Raw genomic sequence first — 24,306 nt, 5'->3', positions numbered from 1 at the left:
AAGTGGGTTTCAGAACATATGTATATATGTATTTAAAAATAATTAGTGTAAAATAATGCTATGAACTGTCACTCTGTGCAGTGTTGGTTCCTGTCTTAAGTGTGAGTTTTCCTAGGAAAGGCCCTTGTTACCCACAACACTGAAATTAGAGATGAATGGCGCATTTATGGTATAGCAGCATGGAGGAGAAGCGCTAAATGTTGCTACCCCAGTGCTTCAGGGACCTGGATTTAATACCCACAACCCATTAGTAGGGTTTGCAAGTTCTCCACATATCAGCATAGGTTATTCGAGGTATTTTGATTTTCCACCCATTGCATACATTTCAGTGTTAGGTTAGTCTGCTTTAAATTGATCTTGTGTGCTTGACTGTGCCCTGCAGTTGATTGGCATTCTACGAAGGGCTGGTTCCTGGCATGCACCTTGTATTCATGGCATTGGCTTTAGAACCCTTTGCTCTGAATTATAAATAAAAATGATCTAACCTGCGAACTTTGCAACCAAGTCCCAGCCTCACTGGGTCACATGTTCTGGGCCTGCACCAAATTAACATTATTCTGGACAAAAATTTTTAATTACCTGTCAGACAGCCTTGGACTCACAATCCCTCCTAACCCATTAACAGCTGTGTTTGGGGTTCTTCCAGAGGAGTTTAAATTGGAGAAGGACAAACAAATTGTGATTGCATTCACTACACTGTTGGCACGCAGACTTATTCTGATAAACTGGAAGAACCCAAACTCTCCTCTTTTAAGTCAGTGGGAAACCGATGTGTTATATAATTTGAAATTGGAAAAAAATCAAATACTCAGTTAGAGGATCCATACAGACTTTTTTCAAAACATGGCAGAATCTAATCAGTAATATTTTAAGATAAGTTTATAAAGCACAGAGAATTTATTAATTTAGGTATGTTTACAAGCCTTAAATCTTACGCGGTTTGGCTTGCTCTCTCTCTCAGGGGTGGGGATTGATCTGTTCTTAACTCAATTCTTCTTTTTGTAAAAACTTGATTGCTTTGTATGGATTGTAATAAAATTAATAAAAAAAATGAATAAGTAATTAGGTAATATATTAATGATAAGATTTAATTTTATTTGAATAAAATGCTAAACATGCAATTTTTTAAACTGTATATCTTTATTATTTGGGAAATTAATCAAATTATGAATCTTTATTTATATAATGTTCACCATCAAAATACAAAAACAGCAAATGCAAAAAATTCATCGCGGATACACTCAGAAATGATTTTTGTGGTATGTTGCTATTACACAGGGAATAAAACAAGACTAGAAAGAGAACTCACAAAATATAACGTGTTTCAATGTATCTCCTTTTACCTCAGTTGTATCTCATATCTCCTTTTATGTCTAAGCTATTTCTCCTAAGGAGTTTTAGGAGAAACATCTCAGACAAAGTTGATTCTTAAATTAAACATAAATGAGAATCTCTTAAGTCTCATGAGCTATCAAAAATCAACCTTTGAGCAGTAAAATGTTCCTATATGTTGATTTAACTGAAAATTAGCATATTTTAAGGCTTTACATATTAATTTCTAATGCAATTGACTTACATTTCTTGAAGGTCATATTATGAAGTATAACTTATGCAGAAACCATATGTATGGATGCCATTGCTTTAAATACCAGCACCATACACAGAAATCATATCAATCAATTAAAAAAAAATATATATTTTTTGATACAATAGATTAGATTAGATTATTTTATTTATAAAATATATAAAATATGCCGGGCGGCATGGTGGTGCAGTGGGTAGTGCTGCTGCTTCACAGTAAAGAGACCCGGGTTCGCTTCCCGGGTCCTCCCTGCGTGGAGTTTGCATGTTCCCCCCGTGTCTGCGTGGGTTTCCTGCGGGTACTCCGGATTCCTCCCACAGTCCAAAGACATGCAGGTTAGGTGCATTGGCGATTCTAAATTGTGCTTGGTGTGCGTGTGCCCTGCGGTGGGCTGGTGCCCTGACCAGGATTTGTTTCCTGCCTTGCTCCCTGTGTTAGCTGGGATTTGCTCCGGCAGAACCTCCTGACCCTTTAGTTAGGATATAGCGGGTTGGATAATGGATGGATAAAATATGCCATTACAAAATGACTTTAAGTTGATTCAACTGAGAATTAGCATTTTTGTAGGCTTTGTGTATCTATTTCTAACACATTTGACATATTTTTGCTGTATGTCACAGTCTCAATTTTAATATATGTTTTCACTAATTTATGTAATTTACTAAACAGATTAGAATATCAAACAGTAGTGTTGCCAAATGGACAGGTTCCCCCACATCAAGTAATTTGTTTTAACATTTTCCAAGAACAAAGAAATAAACTTATTGGATTGCTGTTTTCTGGATATTTTTCAGAATGTTTGTTCACTTTTTCAGTTATTTTTCTGAACAAAATGCCTAATTAGCAAACATTTATTTAGTTGGACTAATTTGCAAAGTGTCAGGAAATGATAAGACTGTACATGTCAGTGCCAAATATTTATGTGGTTATCAAAGTGACTTTGGTCAAGTTTGTGTCTGGTAATCTGAAAAACGTCTTATACACCACGAATCAGAAGAGCTTGGTTTTCTTCTCTGCGTGATGACGACAGGCTATGTAATATATTAATTATACTATCTAGTGTAACTGACAGTTCGGCAGGCTTTTTTACTAATGATGTAATTGGCCATTTACTTATCAAATTATCAATTGAAATAAACTTTCTAAAAACAAAGGTTTATGTTATAGGTTTGCTTAATTGAAAGGAAATTATCACATAATGGGACACTCAACATAATTGAATTTTGTTTATTTAACATGTTGAAAAAAACTGTTTAACAGATATGAATTAAAATAACTTTTAGTAGAGCAATTAAGTTACATTAAACTAATTTATTCCACTGTGGTGATTTTAGCCACAGTGAACTGAGTGTGAATCGCTCTATTCAAGTACAGTAAGTAGAATTTTCATATGTAAATAAATGAAATTCCAGCAAATGATCATTGTTTGAGTGAATTTAATGACATTAGCTATAAAACTAGTTGGTTCTTATTAGCATATATTAAAAACAGCTATTGAAATCAAACGCAAATTCAATACAAAAGGAATTGCAAAAGTAATAAACAAAGCAATAGGCTTTGAGTATAACTAATAGGCTCTGTTATTGGTAATATTAGTTAAATGCTAGAATCTTTTGAAACTCAAAAAGAAGGAATTCAATCATCAACTGTTTCCAAAGTTACCTTGCAATTTTATTTCACTTTTCATTTTGTTGCCAGTTTTCAGCAATTGTCTCACTTGTACTTTATTCGCTTTGACATCCACATCCACATTTATGGTCCAAAGATCTAAATGTTGAAGAAATGAAGCTGCATAGTAATACAGGAACAAAGTTTAAAGATTTTTAATAGAGCAGATGCATGCAAGACCTGCAATTAGGTTTGCTGACACAACTGCTATAGTGTATTGTTAACTCAGCCTTGTGTGTAGAGTAGAGATGTCTTTATGGCGTTACCTGCTGAATGGTAAGGGTAATTCTCTAATAGCGGATATTCACTTTCACCTGTTATACTCCATCTAGTACATTCACATTATACACTTACAAATGCTTATTATGTATGCTAATTCACTAAACGTATATTGTTATGAAGGGGCAAATCCACAGTACCCGGAGAAAAGCCACATAGACATGTGGAGTGTGTACCAACTTTGTGCAGACAGTGACGAACATGGGCTTTGAAGCCGGCTTCTTGGAGCTGTGAGACAATGGAACTTGTTGTTGGATATGTCATTTTCCATAATGCATACAGTGCTCTACAAAAATTGCCAAACAGTCACACCCACTTCAAAGTTAATTGCATAAATAATAAGTCACCTTACCTGCCACCTTGGCCACTGCATTTTTCCATTTTTATATTACTCTTCATTTTCGTATATAAAGAAGAAAATAAACACTAAATAGCATTATTGAACTTGCAAAGTTTGGTAAACAATACATGCAGTGGCTTTGTGGCACAGTGGCTGATCACTGCTACCTCAAAGCTCCAAATTTCAAATCCCTGGCCTGGTCACCGTCTACACTGTGTGTAGTTTATGTGTTCTCTCCATATCAGTGTTCATGTACTCTGGTCTTACTTGCCACAACCCAAAGACTTTAAAATGTCCCATTGTGAGTGAGAGGGCTTGTGTGCTCTGTGATAGGTTGACACACTGCCCAGTGTTGGTTTTACAATATGCCCAGTGTTTTGCAAAACTGAACTATATTAATGGACTAAAAATGGGCAGATAGACAAACAGAATCCAATTTTTATAGAGGAGATGTGTGATCTAAATGATTGGTATTGTACAGGGTATTGTACAAATGTGGGAAAAAATCTTTTCTGTTATATAAAAAAAAGAGTAAAAAAGCAGCCAAATATATAACGCTTTACATTTATAATAATAATAATAATTTACTTATGCTATGAAAGTAAGTGTTTCAGTAGCTGTGACAGTCATCCCATTTTGTTTGGAAGTAAACACATTCAAAAACTTCGAAATGCATTGCTTCTTTTTTTAGCATTTAGCATTTTACAATCAAAGCTAAACAGATGTTCTTATTGTCTCTGTTGCATTGCTATCCTTAAACCGATTTAGAACTTTCCTCTTGTCCATTCAACTCTATTGTACACATCCACGATTTATCCAGTGTCAGCTTCTGTATATCATATTGCATTAATAGAAATGTATTTTGTTTCTCTTAAAATGGAATGACCATCTGCAATTCACCCATAATACATCCAGAGAGGCTTCCTGCTTTGCACTTATTCCCTGCCACACTGAAGTTAAAAAAAAATGACAGATGGAATGATCATCATTCCTCTATTAATGACATGTTACTCTTAATATGTAAAAAATGTGAAGGCTGGAATAACAGGCTTGTTTAAAACACAGGGTGGGGTCTGTGCCCCAGTAATTACACCTATGCTCATACGCTTTGACCATTCATTTAAAAACAAACACAAAAATGGGAAAGTTAATTTACAGACTTTGGAAAGATTCCAACACATTAAAGATGGAAACAGGCCTTTAATTAGTTCTTTAGCATCTAGTGGTTGTGTTTGAGTTAAAAGAGGAATAAAAAATAAAGTAAAGCTAAAACTTAAGACTAAAGTGAAAATGATTAACACATGGGCAATTTGCAATTTAATTATCACAATTTTAAAAAGTTGCTTTGATTATGTTGAACTGCTCTGTTGAAGTGATAACATATACAGTGCCATCAGAAAGTATTCAAACCCCTTTACTTTTTACACATTTTGTTTTGTTGCAGCCTTATACTAAAATAATTTCAATTCATTTTTACCCACATTAAGCAACACTTAATATCCCAGAATGACAAAGTGACAAACAGGATTTTATATATTTTTGAGAATTTATTCAAAATAATAAAAAAAACTGCAACATTACATTGACACAAGTACTCAAACCCTTTTCTCCGAACTTAGTTGAAGTAACTCTGGCAGCCATTACAGCCTAGAGTCTTCTTGCATATGATCTGCCATTCTACTCTGCAGGTACTCTTAAGTTCTGTCAGGTTGGAGGGAGACAGTCGATCAAGAGCGGTTTTCAGGTCCCCCCAAGATAAATTCAATTGGACTTTGGCTGGGCCACTCAAAAGGTCAAAGAATTGACCCAAAGTTACGCATGTGTTGCCTTTGTGTTATGGTTAGGGTCGTTGTTCTGTTGAACAGTTAGGTGGTAGCTATTTGTTGAAACTTCCTAATTGTCAAATAAACCAATACTCTAAAGTGACCTAGAGTGTTCTTTTATTTTCATCAATCAATGTCTGTAGTACTAGGGTGTTGTACCGTGTTAGCCATTATGAATGTAGTGAGAAGTCAAGCGAAATGAAACCTTTCATTGGCTAACTAAAAAGATTACAATATGCAAGTTTTTGAGGCAGGCCCCTACTTCAAGCAAGATATAATCTCAAAAGTTTGCATATTGTAATCTTTTTAGTTAGCCAATAAAAGGTGTCATTTTGCTTGACTTCTCACTACATCAATCAATGTGAAATAGTTCTCAAACTATGCCAGATGAAGAGCTTTCTTACACCTTTTCATGCTTATTCTCAATCTGTACTCTTGTTTTCAGCATTGTAATATAAATAGCCCTATGCTTTCATCGAGGCCGGATTTAAACTCCACATTCCCCTTGGTGACTTAGCTCCTTAAGAGAGAGCTGATCATTGATTTAGCAGCGCAGAGCCTGGTTACTGGGTCATTTCATGCATGACAGTATTTCTCACACTTGAATTAGGTATGAGACTCAATCTCAGGAAACCGGAGGGAGTATCACTTGGTCATTTCAATCCACAAATTCTCCATCATTTCATCAAGGAGGAGGGAATTAGTGAACAGGCCCCGGGAGGTCACAGGCTCCAGGGCTACCAATCAGAATGCCCTGAAGGTAAATATTTCAAACCCGCACTATAGCAGTTTATAGCTGATATATTATGTTCTGCAAAACAAGGTTATCATTTCTCATCATGTAGTTTACTTTTTATGTAGTATTGATCTTGATTTAGGGTATGCATAACTGGCAGCAGCATGGGCAGATCAAATGTAATAAGTGGTGTGGTCTATGGCCGGCTCGTCATCCCGGCCAATACCCCCAGGCCGCCAGGAGGAGCTCTCCCTGCAGCATGGAGATGCCCCAAATACCGGCAGGGAATCATGGACAATAGAGTTTTCCTTTACAGCCCTGCTGGATACCACAGGGGCCAACAGAGGATGCTGCAGGGATGCCCAGAGAGTCGTTTGTGCCCTATAACCCGGAAGTGCATCTTAGTCACAGCGACAGGGGAAATGACGTACTTCCGGGATGAAGAAGAGGACTTTTTATCTGACCCGGAAGTGATAAGGAGTCACATGGATGAAGGGATGGGAAACATTTCAGGTCAGGGAATATAAAGGACTCTGAGAAACACCAGAGCGTTGAGCTGAGCTGGGTGGAAGGGTGGCAACGCGTCTGGGAGTGTGGAGGATTATTGATTATTGTATTATTGAGTGGATTTATGAGTACTGTGGAGAGGAGGGTCTTTGTGCACTGATTTGCTTTAATAAAGTCAACTTTTGGACTTTTACCTGGTGTCTGACGTATATTGTCCGAGGGTTCAAGAGGACGATAGCGCCCTCTGTCTGTCACAGTGGTGTAGTCGGCAGGATTCTCTGGCCGTTGTTTTGGCAGAGGACCTGTATATAAATTTTCTGGGGCAGAGAACCATAACAAGACATTCAGACATGCAGCAACAGCACTGGAATCCACCTTCACCAAGTCCGAGATGGGGAAGAAGAAAGGCAAGCAGAGCGACAGCGCCACATTCATAATGGCCGACGCTCGGGAGGAGCTACGGAGTGGCTACACAAGTCGGGAGAAGCCTCCGGAGACAGAAGACCGCTCTGAGGTACGTGCCGGGAATTTAATCGAAAATCCATTTAAAGTAACTCACTTTGTCCCATGCATGTACCTCAGAGAAGATCATCTGGAGGCTCTGCGGGATGCAGGAGGCCATCCCGAGGACAGTGGTGCACTCCTGTGCGAGCCAACGAGTAAGAAAGGGGACTTCCACATGTCGGCTGCCGGCGAGGAACACGTGACTAAACTCGGTGCATTTTGGGAAGGAAAAGGTCCGCATTCCACTGTTTGCGACTTCAGCGTCAAAAGAATGGACTTGGACTTTCAGAAGGGGAAGGGGGAGGAGAACGAAGCACCACTCACCCCACAAGAAGGTAAGATGGGCCAGGAAATGGCTGGTCGGTCTGCTGACAAATTAGTAAAGACAGATCGCAGCCCACCAAAAATGGCGACCCGGTCCTCAAACAATGAGAACTCCAAATCCCAGAAGCCTCCGCGAGACCCGTCAGAGCATGTGCCGACAGTGGACGTGCTCATTGGCTCCCGGCCAGAAGATAAGGAGAATGAGGAGCTGAGCCTGCCTCCAGTCAAATTAAATAACTGTTTAGACATGCTGGAACTCGAGAAACTGATCAAGCCCGTACAAGCTATTTTTCAGATGCTGGAGGCGATTAAGAAGATCATCGGAGAGTTTGGGAGTGACGGCCGAAACGCCGATAAAGAAGGTAGATGAATACCTATGGCGAGTCGGACGAGAGCCTCCCGTCTTATAAAATTTGGCGGTACAGGTTGGTAATGCCGGTACCGTACAGCATAAAGGGATGCAGTGTGATCCGGACCCACGTTTATTAAGTAGTGGGTAACAAGTCACTGAGAGCCCTACAAGGGAGTGTGGAACAATGACAGAGCGGTCGGGTGAAGGGTCGATCGAACCGGAGCAGCTGGATGGTGCTGTCTCACAGAGCGATGCGATCCTAAAGACCCCGACCCGTATTATAAATAAATCTAGAGGGGTGCAGACAGGAAAGAGTCTCTCTTTATTAAATAGAGAGACTCAGACTGTGGAAAAACCCCAGAGTAAACAGGAGATCCCAAAAATAAAACGGGGGTCTTCTGACAAACTAGAAAAGGGCAATAAAAGCTCAAGGGTGGCCAGTGAATCATCCACAGTGGAGAAAAGGATGGAGCCAGAAGTGCCGAGGTGTTTTCAGTCTTGCAGAGGGATACAACTGGGGGGATCACGGCTGTGCTACGAATGCCGCAGGCCGGGCCACGAATGGCGAGGTTGTCCTAGGAGGACAGGAGATCAACGAACTTATTGTTATACTGTTCCTTCTAGGTTTGCACGGGAGTGTCATTGACATCGCCAAGGCTCGACTTTTGGATCCTCCTGGAGGAAGATGTCCCTCACGGGGCTAGACGCTCCAAATCATGGTTTTTCGCTTGGAGTACTGTGGTCTATGGCTGGCTTCTCATCCAGGCCAATACCCCCAGGTCGCCAGGAGGAGCTCTCCCTGCAGCATGGAGGTGCCCAAAATACCAGTAGGGAATCATGGACGATGGAGTTTTCCTTTACAGCCCTGCTGGATACTACAGGGGCCAACAGAGGATGCTGCAGGGAGGCCCAGAGAGTCGCTTGTGCCTTATAACCCGGAAGTGCATCTTAGTCACAGCGATAGGAGAAATGACGTACTTCCGGAATGAAGAAGAGGACTTTTTATCTGACCCAGAAGTGATAAGGAGTCACATGGACGGAAGGATGGGAAACACTTCCGGGTCAGGGAATATAAAGTACTCTGAGAAACACCAGAGCGTTGAGCTGAGCTGGGTGGAAGGGTGGCAACGCGTCTGGTAGTGTGGAGGACTATTGATTATTGTATTATTGAGTGGATTTATCAGAATTGTGGAGAGGAGGGTGCTTTGTGCACTGATTTGTTTTAATAAAGTCAACTTTTGGACTTGTACCTGATGTCTGATGTATTGTCCGAGGGTTCAAGAGGACGATAGTGCCCTCTATCTGTCACAGTGGGCAATTAGAGATTGTTTCACTTAGAGAAGTAATAATTACTGTATATTTTTAAATATCCCCACCATGGTAATAATTCGATGTAGCGTATGATTGTTAGTGTTAATCTGACCACAGTGAGACTTGCCCAGACACCACCAGTCGGAGACCACATCTTTATAAAGTTTACACGTTTATTTAACATCAAATAAACACAGTCCCAAACACGACACAAAGCACACAGCAATAATCACCTACAATGAACTCAATCCTTCACCGCCAATCTCCTCCTGGGAGCTTTGCCCTGCTCCCACTCCCGACTCTAGCTCCCAGATTGCTGGGAGGCGGTGCCTTTTAATCCCGCCCAGATGTGCTCCAGGTGGCTGATGACGATCTTCTGGCAGCACTTCCTGGTGTGGCGGAAGTGCTGCCCTTTGCCCTAGAAGCACTCCGGGCGTCCCTGGCAGGTTCCTCCGCCATCTTGCCAAGTGTGGCAGAAGTAATGTTCTCCCAGGTTTTAGGAGGCTTAAGATGCCCCCTGTCGGTGGCCATGGGTCCAAACAGTCCAGAACCCTTTTTCTCCTTTCTCGTGGTCCTCTCCTGCTCCAGGGCGGTTGCCCCCTTGTGGCCCGGAAGCTATTCTTATGACCTTCCGGTCCATTTAGGCGTCCCTGCCGGGTCTATATAATAAGCATTAACTTATAACACTCTGCTCAAATCTCAGCTGGCACCTAAACATCCAGGCCTGAGGTCAATACCCTACTCCACTTCGCACTAAGACTTCCCCATGTTCATTTCACCAGTTTTCCATTCAAAAATAGCAACTAACAAAATGTAAAGAAGGAAAAGACATAAACATACACATAACTCAAGGTGCACAGTATTTTCAGTGAATAATCGATAAAGCAACAAACAAAACAATACTAAACAATCAAAACTATACACAAAACAAATTAGACCAAACACGCACATAAACACACACACAAAGTCCAGATTGAAACAGTCACATATAGTTTTTTAAATCATGATAAATACTGGTCTAAATCCTGGAAGAATAATGAGTTAAAGGAATACTCCACCCAAAAATGATTTTTCATGTCACTTATCCCATGTAATTTGTAGTGGCGGCCCAGAAAAAAATTTAATCTCCTGAGACTGCATTTTCCTGATTACGATGTATGCTGCTTCGTCAGGAAGTGACTGCTAATCATACAGTATTTTGGCAAAAAAATGCATGTGTTTACATGTTTTGAGCATACGACTATACTGGGAACATGTTGACTATGCAACAAGAGTAATTTGAGATTTTGCCTTTTTCTCTGGTAATGTTTAACATTATATGCCATTGTTCAACATGGGTCACCATTACATTCCATTAATAATAATATCAACAGTAGCTAGTACATCAAAGTAACAGCCTTTATAGTCCCACACCAAAGATAAATTCCAAAACTAGGAGTTGTAGGCATCAGAAGTATCGACAAAAATGGACTCAAGTTGGTTAACAAGCAGGAGACAAAGAGTACAGGTAAGTGGAGAATGGAGTGAGGTCATTAGTAGAATCCCTCAGAGATCTGTCCTTGGACCATTACTTTTTCGGAGTTACATTAATGACATAGATTCCAATATAATCAGAGGACACTAAAATTTAAGCGACAGCAGGCACTGAAGAGGCAGCACAAACATCAGGAGTATTGTGTGCAGTTCTGGTCACCACACTGCAAGAAAGACATAGAAACACTTGAAGCTTTGCTGAGGAGATCAGCCAAGTGTATCTCAGAACTTATGGTAATGTCCTACTCTGAAAAACTTACAAAATTAAATCTGTTTAGTCTCAGGAAGAAGAAAATGTGTGGGGACCTAATCCAGGTCTTCAGAATTCTCAAAGGCTTTTATAAAGTAGATCCAGCAGATTTCTTCTAACTTAACAGTGAATCATGTATGGTTGGACAGAAGTGAAAATTAAGGGGAAGTCCATTTAAGCCTTAAGCCAGGAAGCAAGCTCTTCTTTATGCAAAAAATGGGGGAATCTGGAACAAATTGACGAGATATGTAGTTGAAGCAGACACCTTGACAACCTTTAAGAAGTGTCTGGATGAGATATTGAGGCAGCTTAGGAATTTATGTAAAGAAACTAACGTGATGGACTGAATGGTCTCTTATCATTTGTCAAATGAATCAGGGTAGGTATAATCAAAATCAATCTATTTTTAACAAAATTCAAATTAAAATTTTCAATAATACCTATGTTATTTTAACTATGTTAGATTTTCTTATATACAATTTCACCTGAAATCATTACTTTAATACATTACATTTCTTTCCAGTACTGTATGTTGTTTCTCTTATGTGAGCTAAAATTAAGCCAGTTTTTCTTTTTCACATAAGAAAAAAAATAGTTGTCCACATTATGGGAGAAATTTTTACAGTCCACTAAAAACAATAACATTATTATTCATTATGCCATTTTACCAAATGTTTATGTGTTTGTCCACACTGGCCCAAATCTGACCCGCATTTGCAGAAATTATTCTTACACGACCTTTGCTATTGCTTCTTCTGGCCAAACCTCCTCAGACATGACCTCCTATGTTGCTTTCCCCAAAGGTATCATTAAAATATAAATACACAGAATATCTGCAGCATAATCCAACTGCCCTTGGGTAGGAATTCCTTTGGTGTGAAAGAATGGTCAAATGTGAGAAGCTACAGCCTGCTTTGAAGTAATAGAAATAGCTGTAGAAAACAAAAGTATCCCATCTGTATGGAAAAGGGTAAGAAACATTTTAAAATAGCACAAAATGTTTATGTAAATATCGCAAAAAAGAATATTGTCCTCAGATTACATATATATATGTAATTTCTGCATATATATGCAGAAAATAATTAGCCTATGACCTGAATATAAAATTGAAATAGGAATGGGAATGAAAATAGATAACACAAAATACCAAATAAATAAAAGAAAAACCCTACAACCTCTCTTGGCTTACCCTTTTGGATATCTACAAATTGAATGGAGTTCTTCATCCATTATTTATCATAGATATCACATATAAGCACTCGATTTTCACCTCATGTCTTTCTCCTTCTTCTCAACTCTCTTGCCACCACTGAACCTTTGCCATTACTCTTTTTCCTACTCTGACAACAACTAATCTCTCTCATGTGATGAATTTAAACATTATTCCACTGTCATTTTCAGAACTTCTGGGATCAGACTGCAAAGGCATCAGGGTTGAACTGCATTAAAAGACTATTTTCCACATGTGCTGTGAGTTCTCGAAAGGCTAGGGGTCAGATTAATAAAAGTTGCATACACAGAAAATGAGGCTTGAAATGTGTGTACAGAGCTTTCCATGCAAATGCCAGTACTTAAAAAGAAAATTTGGCAGAATAACTTGCATATATTTAAGGCAACTGACCCATCTTTATTCTACATTTCATAGAAACTGGGAAACGACAACATCCTTGATCAAGTAGGGAAATCAGCTAAATGACAACTCACTTGCATAATAATTCATTGTATATTCCCTGGCCTATGAGCCTCGTAGTTGCCAGAAAGAACTGTTATTCTGTGATCCAAGCATTCCACAGGATGGAGATCCATTCCTTTGACCCGTTTTCAAAGATGTTTTGCCTAAGTCCTAAAGAGGCTGTCAGGGACTGTTTTCTTTCTGTATATTGCACTTTAGAGCACCATGGAGTTTGTTATATGTTTGTAAAAGCAGACAGAATTAAATGGGAACAACCAGGTTGGTGCCCCAACATTTGTATTTTTCAACTTGTCGTTCATATCACAGCCATATTATTCACATTTATAAGATGATTGTGATTTATAAAGATACGTTGTGTTGAAATATGCTACCCCAGATATACACATAATTTCACACTCACATCCACACGTAGATTTATAAATGAGACATCTGGTTTGCACAGAAACTCCTCACTGCCCATTTTCTTACGGGGCTAAAAAAGGTGTTCTCTTTTCAAGTTTTCCTGCTGCCGTGTAATGGACTGATAAGAAGCAATTGGCCTCTGATCCTTCTTTTCCATTCTCTCCTTTTAAAAGACCAGTTTTCCAGCTAAATGGCTATGCACTTTCAATGACTGTCCACAGGTCTTCCTTCCTTATGTTAAACTTCCTTGGTATTCATGCTCTACCAGTCATTCCTTCTGCTTATCCACTTTCAGGAACACAGTATAACTGAAGTTCTTTCCTTACCCTAAAGATTTCTGTCCTTCTATACCATTGCAGCTTTTTATTTCTTTCTTGGGAAACTGTCTTTCTGCTCTTTTTTGCCACTATAGTGTAACTCAAACCCCTGGTAACGTTTCATAGACTGGCCAACCATTCTCAATATATACATAAAAAACATACATTGTCCTTTAATAAAGCAAAAGATACAAGTCAAAAAGAGTTGGAGTGCCACAGGCAATTACTTTTATTGTAGTTTTTTTGTTGTATTGGGCCCGAGTAGGGTTTTTTAAGGCTGGGAATGGCTGACCGTGCTGAAACAAGCTCAACTGCATGGTCACAACTGACATATCCTCCTGGTATTGGCATCTTTATGATGCTGTAGGCCCTGGAGAGGTCAGGGAAGGATCTTGAAGGACATTAGGTTTCTTCCAGGTACTTCTTGGTTAATGTTAACACTAGAATTACCAGAGCCTACAAAAAAACTCGTAGATCCGTACCACCTTAAATCAAAACTTTGCACCTCTTCATCAGCGTCTTTTGTCCTATAAATGTGTTGATAAGCAGCAAGCAGTCTGCTATCACATTCCCCACCGGCGCACAGTTTTCTCAGCTCAAGTCTGTTTACCTGTGTGTCAGTTGCTTGGAGTTGTATAGAGTGAAAAGTCAAGCAAAATCACACCTTTTATAAATACTATATCGTTATTTGTAACACATGCATTTCATGTGTTCCATGTCTATAACAATCTATGTAAACACATCGTTAAAAAAAAGTTTTTCATGTTTTAGTAAGAATTGACAAAATGTAGGCATGAAGTTTATAATGTGTGAAGCCTGAAGTCCAAATATCAAAGAAACACTTTCACAAAAGGTACAAATATAACAAAATAAGTGCACTTTTATTCAAGAATTTAACTGAAGAAAAAGAACCCGTGTTAGGGTGCGACATTGACATGCATTTGCTATGACTGCTTCGGTGGCGCAACAGTGTCAACTGTTGACTGGTAATCAAAACCTCACGGGTTCGATCCCAGACGAGTACGTCTTGAGAAGTAAGCTGCTCGTATTCTTACTAATTTAAAATAAAAACATACATTTGATTCCGGTCTGTAACAGCCGGTGTAATTTATGATGGTGCCGGTGGGGGATGTGATAGCAAACTGCTTGCTGCTTATCAACACATTTAAAGGACAAAAGATGCTGATAGAGAGGTGCGAAGCAATTTTTTAGGTGGAATGGATCTACGCATTTTTTCGTAGGCTCTGGTAATTCTAGTGTTAAAAAGTTAAGCCACTTCACATTCCCCTGTATCTTTCTTCCTTGTGTCTTTTACCATGGATCTGGAAAGAGACAGACTGGACATGCGAGTGGCTGGCTGACAATAAGTTGCCTCGAGTGTAAGAACCACCAGGATGGTATGCAGTATATTAAAATCTTATAGAAAAACTTCCAAGAGATCAAAAGAGAGAGAGGCCTACAGTTAGGTCCACAAGTATTTGGAAAGTGATGCAATCTTTATAATTTTGGTCCTGTGTGCCATCACAATGGATTTGAAATGAAGCAATCAATATGTGATTAAAGTGTAAACTTGCAGTTTTAATTTATCATTCATTTAGCATCTAACAAAAACATTGTATGAGTCACTTAAAAAACACAACCATTTTTATACATGGTCCTTCCATTTTCATGGGCTTAAAAGTATTTGGATGAACTAACATAATCATGAATATAACAATCATTTTCAATACTTGGTTGAAAATCTTTTGCATTGAATGACTGCCTGAAGTCTGAAACCCATTGCCTTCTCCAAGTGCTGGGTTTTCACTCTACTGATGTTATGCCAGGCCTTTACTGCATCTGTCTTCAGGTGCTGCATGTTTGCTAGACTTTCTGTGATCAGTTTTTTCTTATGCAAGTGAAATGCATGTCCAGTTAAGGTCAGCTTAATGATTTGGCCATTGAAGGATATTCCACTTCTTTGTCTTGAAAAGCACATATTTTGCTGTCACAAAATGTTTTTCTCATTGTCCATCAGTACTATGAAGCATCATCTTATTAGTTTTTCAATATTTGATTTGATTTGATACTAAGTAGATAGTATAGCCCTGTACACTTCAGAAACCATCCTGAAACTTTTGTCAGAAGTCATATCATCAATAAACACCAGTAACCCACTTCCATTGGAAGTCATGCATGTCCATGTCATAAAACTGCCTCCATCATGTTTCACAGATGATGTAGTATGCTACAGAGCATGAGCTCCATACTCCTTTCTATCCATCATTCTAATATATATTGATCTTAATTTCATTTGTCCAAAGAAACTTCTTGCAAAACTGGATTTTTTTTTGTCAATATGTTCTGGGAAAGTCTAATTTGTCCTTCCTATGCTTGAGGATTACCAGTGGTTTGCACCTTGAGGTAAATCCTCTGTATTTACTTTCTTGAAGTCTTCTCATGATTGTAGACTTTGGCAATGATAGGCCCACCTCCCAGAGAGTGTTCTTGGTTTGGCTAAAGGTCATGAATTGTTTTTTCTTCACCAAAGAACCAATTCTGCAATCATCCAGCACAGTTGTCTTCCATGGTTATCCAGGCCTTCTGGTGTTGCTGAGCTCACCTGTGTCTTCCTTCTCTTTAAGAATGTACCAGATGGTTGATTTGACCACTCTTGGTGTTTCTGCTTTCTCTCAGATAGGTTTGTTTTGTTTTCTCTGCCTAATGATGGCCTGTTTTTACTTTTACTTTTACTTTTTTACTTTTTATATTGAGAGTTAACAGCAACAGCTTCCAAATGCAAATTCCACACTTGGAATCAACTCCAGACCATCTGCCTGCTTAATAGTTAATGAAATAAAGAGGGACTTACTTACACCTGGCTATGGAACAGCTTGTCAGTCAATTGTTCAAAAGATTTTGAGACCCTGAGAATGGGGGGCCATGTATAAAAGTGGCTGTCAATCCTAAATGGCTCATACGATATTTCAATTAAATCCCTTGAATTAATGCTGAAAGCCTACAGTTCAATCACAAAATTATTTTTTCATTTCAAATCCATTGTGGTGGAGTAAACTGCCAAACTTATGAAAACTGTGTCATTGTCCACGTATTTATGGACCAAACTATATATTAACAGGAAGAGAGTAAATCTCTGGGGAGAGCAGTAAGACAGGCTGCTATATATTACTTGTCATGCATACTAACATGAAAGTTATGAGGACATTGGTCCAAAAGAAATGAAACATGAATGTTCATCCTAATGCATAAGGGCAGACAATCAAGTAGATCCAAGGGTTGCCTGACCTTCAGCTGACAGAGGGGGAAAGGCCAAGCAGCGTTGGCAAGAGTCCACAAGATATCCTGGCTGATGTCCCAAGCTTGAGATTTTGGGATGATACTGCCAAGTAAACCCATTTCCAAATTCCCATAATTCAATTATAAGGTTATGAGAATACACTGCCTATCCCAGTGTCATCAATAACAAGGTCTGGTATTTGGTGAATATGTATTCACCCCTAGAACCTTTAATGGCCGACTGCTTCTGTAACTTGGACTGTCTTTGACAGAATAGCAATTAGACAAAGACCCTGATTTAAACTCTTTTATTTAAAATGTATACTTATTTGCATACAAAACTGTAGCATCAAATATAAGCAATAAAAAAAATACACAACCTGCCTGGATTCATGCAGTCTTCATCCAGTTCCAGGTGACAATTAGCATATGGTTCAGATGTTTAGAGAAATTTCGCCTCTTGCATTTCGCCCCAGCACATTTCGCCCCCACCCCAGTAACTTCTAATACCCACACCCAGACGTTTTGAGGGTTGGAAGTTTCTAGAAAAAATAAAGTAAATAATCACTCTCAGTGTTCAAAACTGACTTTCCTAATTTAAACATTTTTGTAGCAAATATGATAAAAAAAGTTAGCAATAGCACATCACTTAAATGAAATGCTCTGTAAACATATATACATTTTTATTTTGATTAAATGAATCCAAATGATTTTACAAAAATTAATATCACATGCCGCTGCAAACAAACATATGTGAAATACAATTATGTACTTTGTGTAATTTTAATGTTCACAAAAAATCATTTCCGTTTATAAAATTATTGATTACAACTCAACGTTGTATGTGATGCCTCTAAGGTAATCCATTACATTACGATTTTCAAAACTTTGGGCTATTCCTTTGATTCTAACAGGAATAGCAGCATACTTCTTGTTTCTCTGATTGCCTGGATTACAGGCAATTAGGTTTAGTCATGATGCAAAAATAACGCTTTCAGTGAGAAAGTAATACACGATGCGGTGAGTGGTGACACAACAGTTTTGATATTGCGCTGTATGTAAGGTGTTTATGGTTCTTCAACACGGCCATGCACCACCGATAATCAGGCAGCGGAAACCGTAAACGCATGTCTTGAAATGGCCATAGTGCTGGCAAAAAAACGTGCAAAATCCAGTACAATCATACAATACTATATCACATAACACAGATTAAATTTTAAGTACAATACTCACCTTTTATGGAGGCAATCATGCATACTATTTTCAGTGCAACACGTTGATCTGTGAGTTGTATAAAACCACTACCTGAGTGAACTTTTTTTATTGTCAATGTTGGGTAAGGTTTATTACATTTTTAATTGCAATTATATATATATGTACATAAATACCGGAGCAAAATATCCATCCATCCATCCATTTTCTAACCCGCTGAATCCGAATACAGGGTCACGGGGGTCTGCTGGAGCCAATCCCAGCCAACACAGGGCACAAGGCAGGAACCAATCCTGGGCAGGGTGCCAACCGGAGCAAAATATAGTGGTGGCAAATTGTGGTTAGGTGAAAATTACCAGGGGCAAAATTTGTTGGAGGCAAAATGTGTAGGGGGTGAAAGGGTGAAGATGTGAAGGGCAACTTATCTGGATGCCGGTTTGGATCCTTAATTACATATAATTTATCCTTAATCAAAAAATTAAAGTAAATATTTCTTTCCAGAAACAGATCTCCTCTCCACATGTCCAGCAGAAACAGCAGTTGCTAGCAGTTATAGAAAGGCTCATTACAAGTTTTCACTTTTGCAACTGAGCTGAGCTCTTTACAAAAGTGTCAGAAAAGCAACAACTGAAGTAAAAGCTCTACAAAAGTGTCCATTTCAACTGAACTCTTTTTGAAAAAGGAAAGGCAACCACACTCCCCTACCCCCAAAGTAAGTACCTGGCTTTCTTTCAGCTGATATTTTTACAGTTTCTCAAAACACACATATGTTATTAAATCATTATCACAAAATCAAGGTTAGTTTCCCAATCAAAAAGATGATTGAAGCTGCAAACAGAATGGCTACACAAAACATTCCTTCTTCAACGTCCTCCTTCAGTTTCTAATGCTAAATGCTTAGAATCCTGCTTGGCCTTTCGGCTTTTCCAGAATATACTTTGCTCCTGTATAACATCTAAAATATGTCAGGTACAAGGGTTAAATAATTCCCCATACATTGGGACAGTTTAATAGCAGATTAAAGAGTTACAACTTTTCAATCTAAAGAGTTTTTAAAATTTTTTCAACATGAAATTTTCACGTTTCGATCTGGTTCCTTCCCATACTGCAATCTCTGATTTTCACTTCATGACAATGCCACATTCTCTCTTTCTCTCTCAGGGCTATTTCTACTTCACTTTTCTTAAAGTATAAGGTATCTAAGCAACCCAGACACCTCCTCCCAACATATAACAGTTCCCAAAATCCAGTTAGTGCTGACAGTGAGTTGGCAGGCTACCTCCCCACCAGGTTGCCATTCATGTTATCCTAGGACTACAGACTTGGCTGCCTGCCTGGGATCAGGTTGTTGTTTTTTTAGGTAGCAAAAACAGAAGAAAAAGAGCTTAATAGTTATGTTACATAGTTATTAGTTATTTCATATCTTTCATTTAATAAAAAAAGCCATTTTAAAAGCAACATTAATCATTAAACTATCAAAGGAGTTAAACCTTATTTTAATTAACCAGACATTAAACAAATAATGCAATAACATATGAAATGTGCACTCTTAATTTTTGGATTGTCACAGTTTATGTTTGGTTTATTTCTTAATTTAATTTTCTATCTTTCATGCAATGCAATTTAAAAAAAAAAAGACTATTTATCATACATATTCTCATCCAAATTGGTTGTAGGAATGAATCACATAGGCACTAACAGTCAGCATTATTTTATGCATCTCTGGTCTTGCGTTGGATGTCTGCCCTTTCCACTGCTCCATTCTATTAGCCTTGAATGCTCCTTCTACGTGAGACATAATTCACAATGGAAGATCCCTCAGGAATTACCTTATATGGCAGTTGAGAATTTTAATGCAGAAATGCTGATTAGTGGTGGTCCAAGTCCAGCCATGAACACCACAGGGGGTAAATTTCCAAACTCTAATATGGCTAGTATATGCATAATTCATAAGACTGTAGCACCAAACCAGTGGATTCTTGCTCTTTTGGGTAGCATGGTATCCTTAAAAGGAGCGCTCAGATGTTACTGTGCTACTTGGAATTCGTATGCATGTTTGGCAGGATTGTCATTTTTATAGGCTCCCCTGCTGCTGGTTCTAAAGTTGCTCAATTATGCATAATGGGATGCCAGCTGATACCATTGGTGACTCATCCAGAGGCTGATGCAACTTGTCAGTTCTGTGACAAAGCCCTTTCTTCAAAGTCACTGTCCCCAGTGACCACTTACAACGTCTTGCAACGGTGCACAAAGTCTTTGAACTGACAGCATGGTCTTTTTAGTTTCTGCTGAAGTTGTGCAGCCTTTGACAAATACACATCAACAGGAGTCTTGAGTGCTTCATTGTTAGGTAGTGCAGCAAGGATGTTTCTGCACAGATGCTGTTTAGCTTTGTATTTCTGTACAGTGATCTGTGAGCAGGCAAAACTCCTTGTGTGAAGCTACATCAGAAAATCTTATAACTTGGAATAGTCCACAAAAAACAGTAATAATATAACTCTTCACTGTGGAATTCTTTTATAGTATAGTTGTAAAATCTTTCTAGATGTCAAAGTTTTGCAAAGATGATTTTTCATTTCATTTATTAAAGGATCAAATCGAACTGTCTTATTTTGCTAGTGTACCAGTACAGAGTTTTTAAATAGTTTTGTAAAATTTGTTACACAACTATTTTTAGGTGGTGGAATAATGGTGGTAATTAGGAATATGTGGGTGGTATGTCTTCCCACCCAGAAGTTACAGCGTATAGTAATTAGTTAAAAAAAAAACCACAACATAAATTTTAGTAAGACACCACTGACTGAATATCAGGTCATAATGCAATATGATACCACAGCTGATTTTTCTACTGTGAATAGCAACATTTAAGTTAAGAATGTGTGTCATCAATACCTGTGAGCTAAAAATTTAAATCGTGAGCTAAATATAGAAATATTTGTTTCTTTTTCCTTTGAGTTACACCAGTTATTTATTGTTGAAAATGAAAAACACCTGGAATTCCCAGAAATGGCTTTAAAGAATTTTATTTGCTGAAAAAAGAAAAACATGCTTGGTATGACACAGAAGAAACACATTTGCATTTTGTAGAAATAGGATACACTTGATATTTAGAGAGCTAAAAATATTGATCCTTCTGTTAGTTCTGTGAGTATGGTAAATTAAAAAGAAAAATCACAAATGAAAGAATGATTGACTGACTTTGTCTGTGTCACGTTTATTACAAAAAAATAACATTTTTAATCTTCATGCCAAAGAGGTAAATTACAAAGACAACTTTATTGTAAAATAAGGCTACAGTTTTAGTGAAAGTGCAAGACATCATATATAGATACAAAATAATAAGATTATATTCAAATTTTCATTCATTTTCTAAACTTTCCTTAATAAGATAGCAAAGAGCCATAGATTATCAATCCAATAAAAGAATAAGGGAAAAACCGTCCTGGATGAGACTCTGGATAAAGCCTGCAAAGTGTTGTATTCCATTGTGATAAAAAAAAAAAATTAGTTCAAGTATAACAATGCCCTTTGGCTGAAAGAATTAATAGAAACTACAGCAAAGGCAGCATAAGTTCCGTACCTTACAGTAACATAACAGTTCCAAATCTCTGTTCATCAATTTCCAGGTTGTAGATAGCCAGAACCAACCCAGACAGAACTGCACTTAAGCAACAACCAGCGCTGGAAAGGGTGCCAGATCATCACAGAGCACAATCAGCACACATACCTACTAACGTAGAATCGTCATATAGCCTAACATGCATATCTTTGGAGTGGATGTAAAACTAGACTTGCAGCCACCATTTACAAACTACTTAAGTTAAAAATAAATTTTTTTATATGTACAATATCTTTTATACTATCTGCAATGAGTTATCAAAATGACAATATAAAAGTAGACAAAGAACATATTCATTCAATAGACAGCACAGAATTTCTCTATTACCTGTGCATATAGATAGATAGATAGATAGATAGATAGATAGATAGATAGATAGATAGATAGATAGATAGATAGATAGATAGATAGATAACATTATTTGTCCCCAGTGGGACATTTGGCATTTTATAGAAGCTCTTTAAATAAATTCATAAATAGGTAGATAAATATATACATACACATTTACACTATGGTCTGAACGACCACCAGAATTTCTAATTTATAAAAGAAAGAAAAGAATACTTCTGACTTGGCTGTCACAGTTACAGTAAGGCCTTATTCAGGTGTATTGCTGTTGGTATAAAGGCGCTCCAGTCGCTTTTCCTGTCACACTTCTGCTGAATAATGTTTTGGCTAAAAATCCTCAGTGTTTGTGTGTCAGAGAGAGGATGTGAAGCATTATTCATAATGGCACTCAGTTTTGTTTCAGTTCTTTTTTTTTTCCAACTACCTCCATGGGGTCTGTCCCATAATTAAACCTGTCTTTTTAATTCTCTTGTAAATTTTGTTACCAGCCCAGCACACCACAGTGTAGCAAATCACACAGGCCATCCCAGAGTTATAGAATATGTGAAGGATATCACTTTCCACATTTAAGTAACACAGTGTCCTAAGGATAAAGAGCCTGCTCTGTCCTTTCTTATATACTTCCTCTGTGTTCTGAGACTTGTCTAACCTGTCATTAATGTGGACCCCCAAGTACTTGTAGCAGTGGACCACCTCTACATCCACTCTCTGAATAATAACCAGGCATAGAGGCTCTTTCGTGTGTTGAAAGTCAACAACCAGTTCCTTGGTTTTGCTAATGTTAAGATGCAGACAATTCTCTTTGCACCAAGAATCAAAGTTCTCCCTCTGACTCCTACACTTTGTCTCATCCCATTTATCAATACACGCCATAAGTGCATAATCATCTGAGAATTTCTGCAAGTAATATGACCTGGTGTTATTATGTGTAGTTGAAGGTGTACGGAGTCAAGAGAACAAGAGACAGGATTGTTCCTTGTTGTGCTCCAGTGTTGTTCACATCTGTTTCAGAAATAATAAATAATAATACATTTTATTTGTATAGCGCCTTTCCCATGCTCAAGGCACTTACAGAATATAAGAAGCACAGTCCTTGTGTCCCATGAACTGAGGTCTGCCCAACAGATAGTTCATTATCCAGGAGTCCATAGATGCATCCATCTGCATATCTTTGAGTTTACCCCTTAACAGGGATGGCAGAATCATATGGAAGGCACCGGAGAAATAAAAAAAACCATAATCCTCACAGTGCTGCCAGTTTTGTCCAGGTTAGAATAAGCCTTGTAGAGCAGATAGATAATTGCATCCTCCACTCCAATTTTTGTCCAGTAGGCAAACTGCAGTGGGCCTTGGTGGTCTACCACAAGAGGACTCATATAGTCTTGGACCAGTCTCTTAAAGGTCTTCATGAAGTGAGACGTAAGCGCCACTGGTCTGTAGTCATTAGATGAAGAGACGCCTGACTTCTTTGGAATAGAAACAATGCAGGATGTTTTCCACACTTAAGCTTTAGGGACAGACTGAACAGGTGACAGAGGACACCACAGAGTTGGTCAGCCCAGGCCTTTAGAACTCGAGGACTGACTCAGTCTGGTCCCACAGCTCTTACTGTGTGTAACTTCCTTAGTTGTCACCTTATGTGGTGTTAAGCTTTTATTTCCTCAGATCCCTGAGGAACTGGAAATGCTCACTTGCCTTTTTCAGTGGAATCTTGATTTTGTGGGTTATACTTAATCCACCAGACCCAGTATGTGCAACTAGAGGGATCTGAAGTGCCCCAATTGTTTGCACTGTTATTCCTTCAATGTTGGCCACCATGGGACTTTCTCTCCCTCTGTGTCACTTGGAGTCCAAAATGTTTTTTTTGTCTCCGTGTCCATTTAGCAGATCGGGCACCTCATTTCTAAATACCCCTGCACTGGCTGGTGTTATCATTATACGGTATATGTTGATCATATCATCATTCTCTGTTTGGGTTGAAGGACAACTGTAAGGACAGTGGAATTACTTAACTACAGTTATATTAGACAGAATGCCCAACGGGGACTGGGTGGTCTTTTAGCCTTGGAACCCCTCTAGGTTTTTTTTTTTTTCTGTCATCACCAGCCATCGGACATCATGTAAGTGTGAACTTATTTATCATGTCTACTTTTTTGGTATGTTTTTTATTTGTTCTTTTTCTTACATGTTGCTGATTTGTTTGTTTTTTTTTTCTTGAAAATGTTTCTTG

The sequence above is a fragment of the Polypterus senegalus genome, chromosome 7, assembly GCF_016835505.1.
Source record: "Polypterus senegalus isolate Bchr_013 chromosome 7, ASM1683550v1, whole genome shotgun sequence".
NCBI lineage: Eukaryota > Metazoa > Chordata > Cladistia > Polypteriformes > Polypteridae > Polypterus > Polypterus senegalus.
This window is presented reverse-complemented; position numbering follows the sequence as displayed.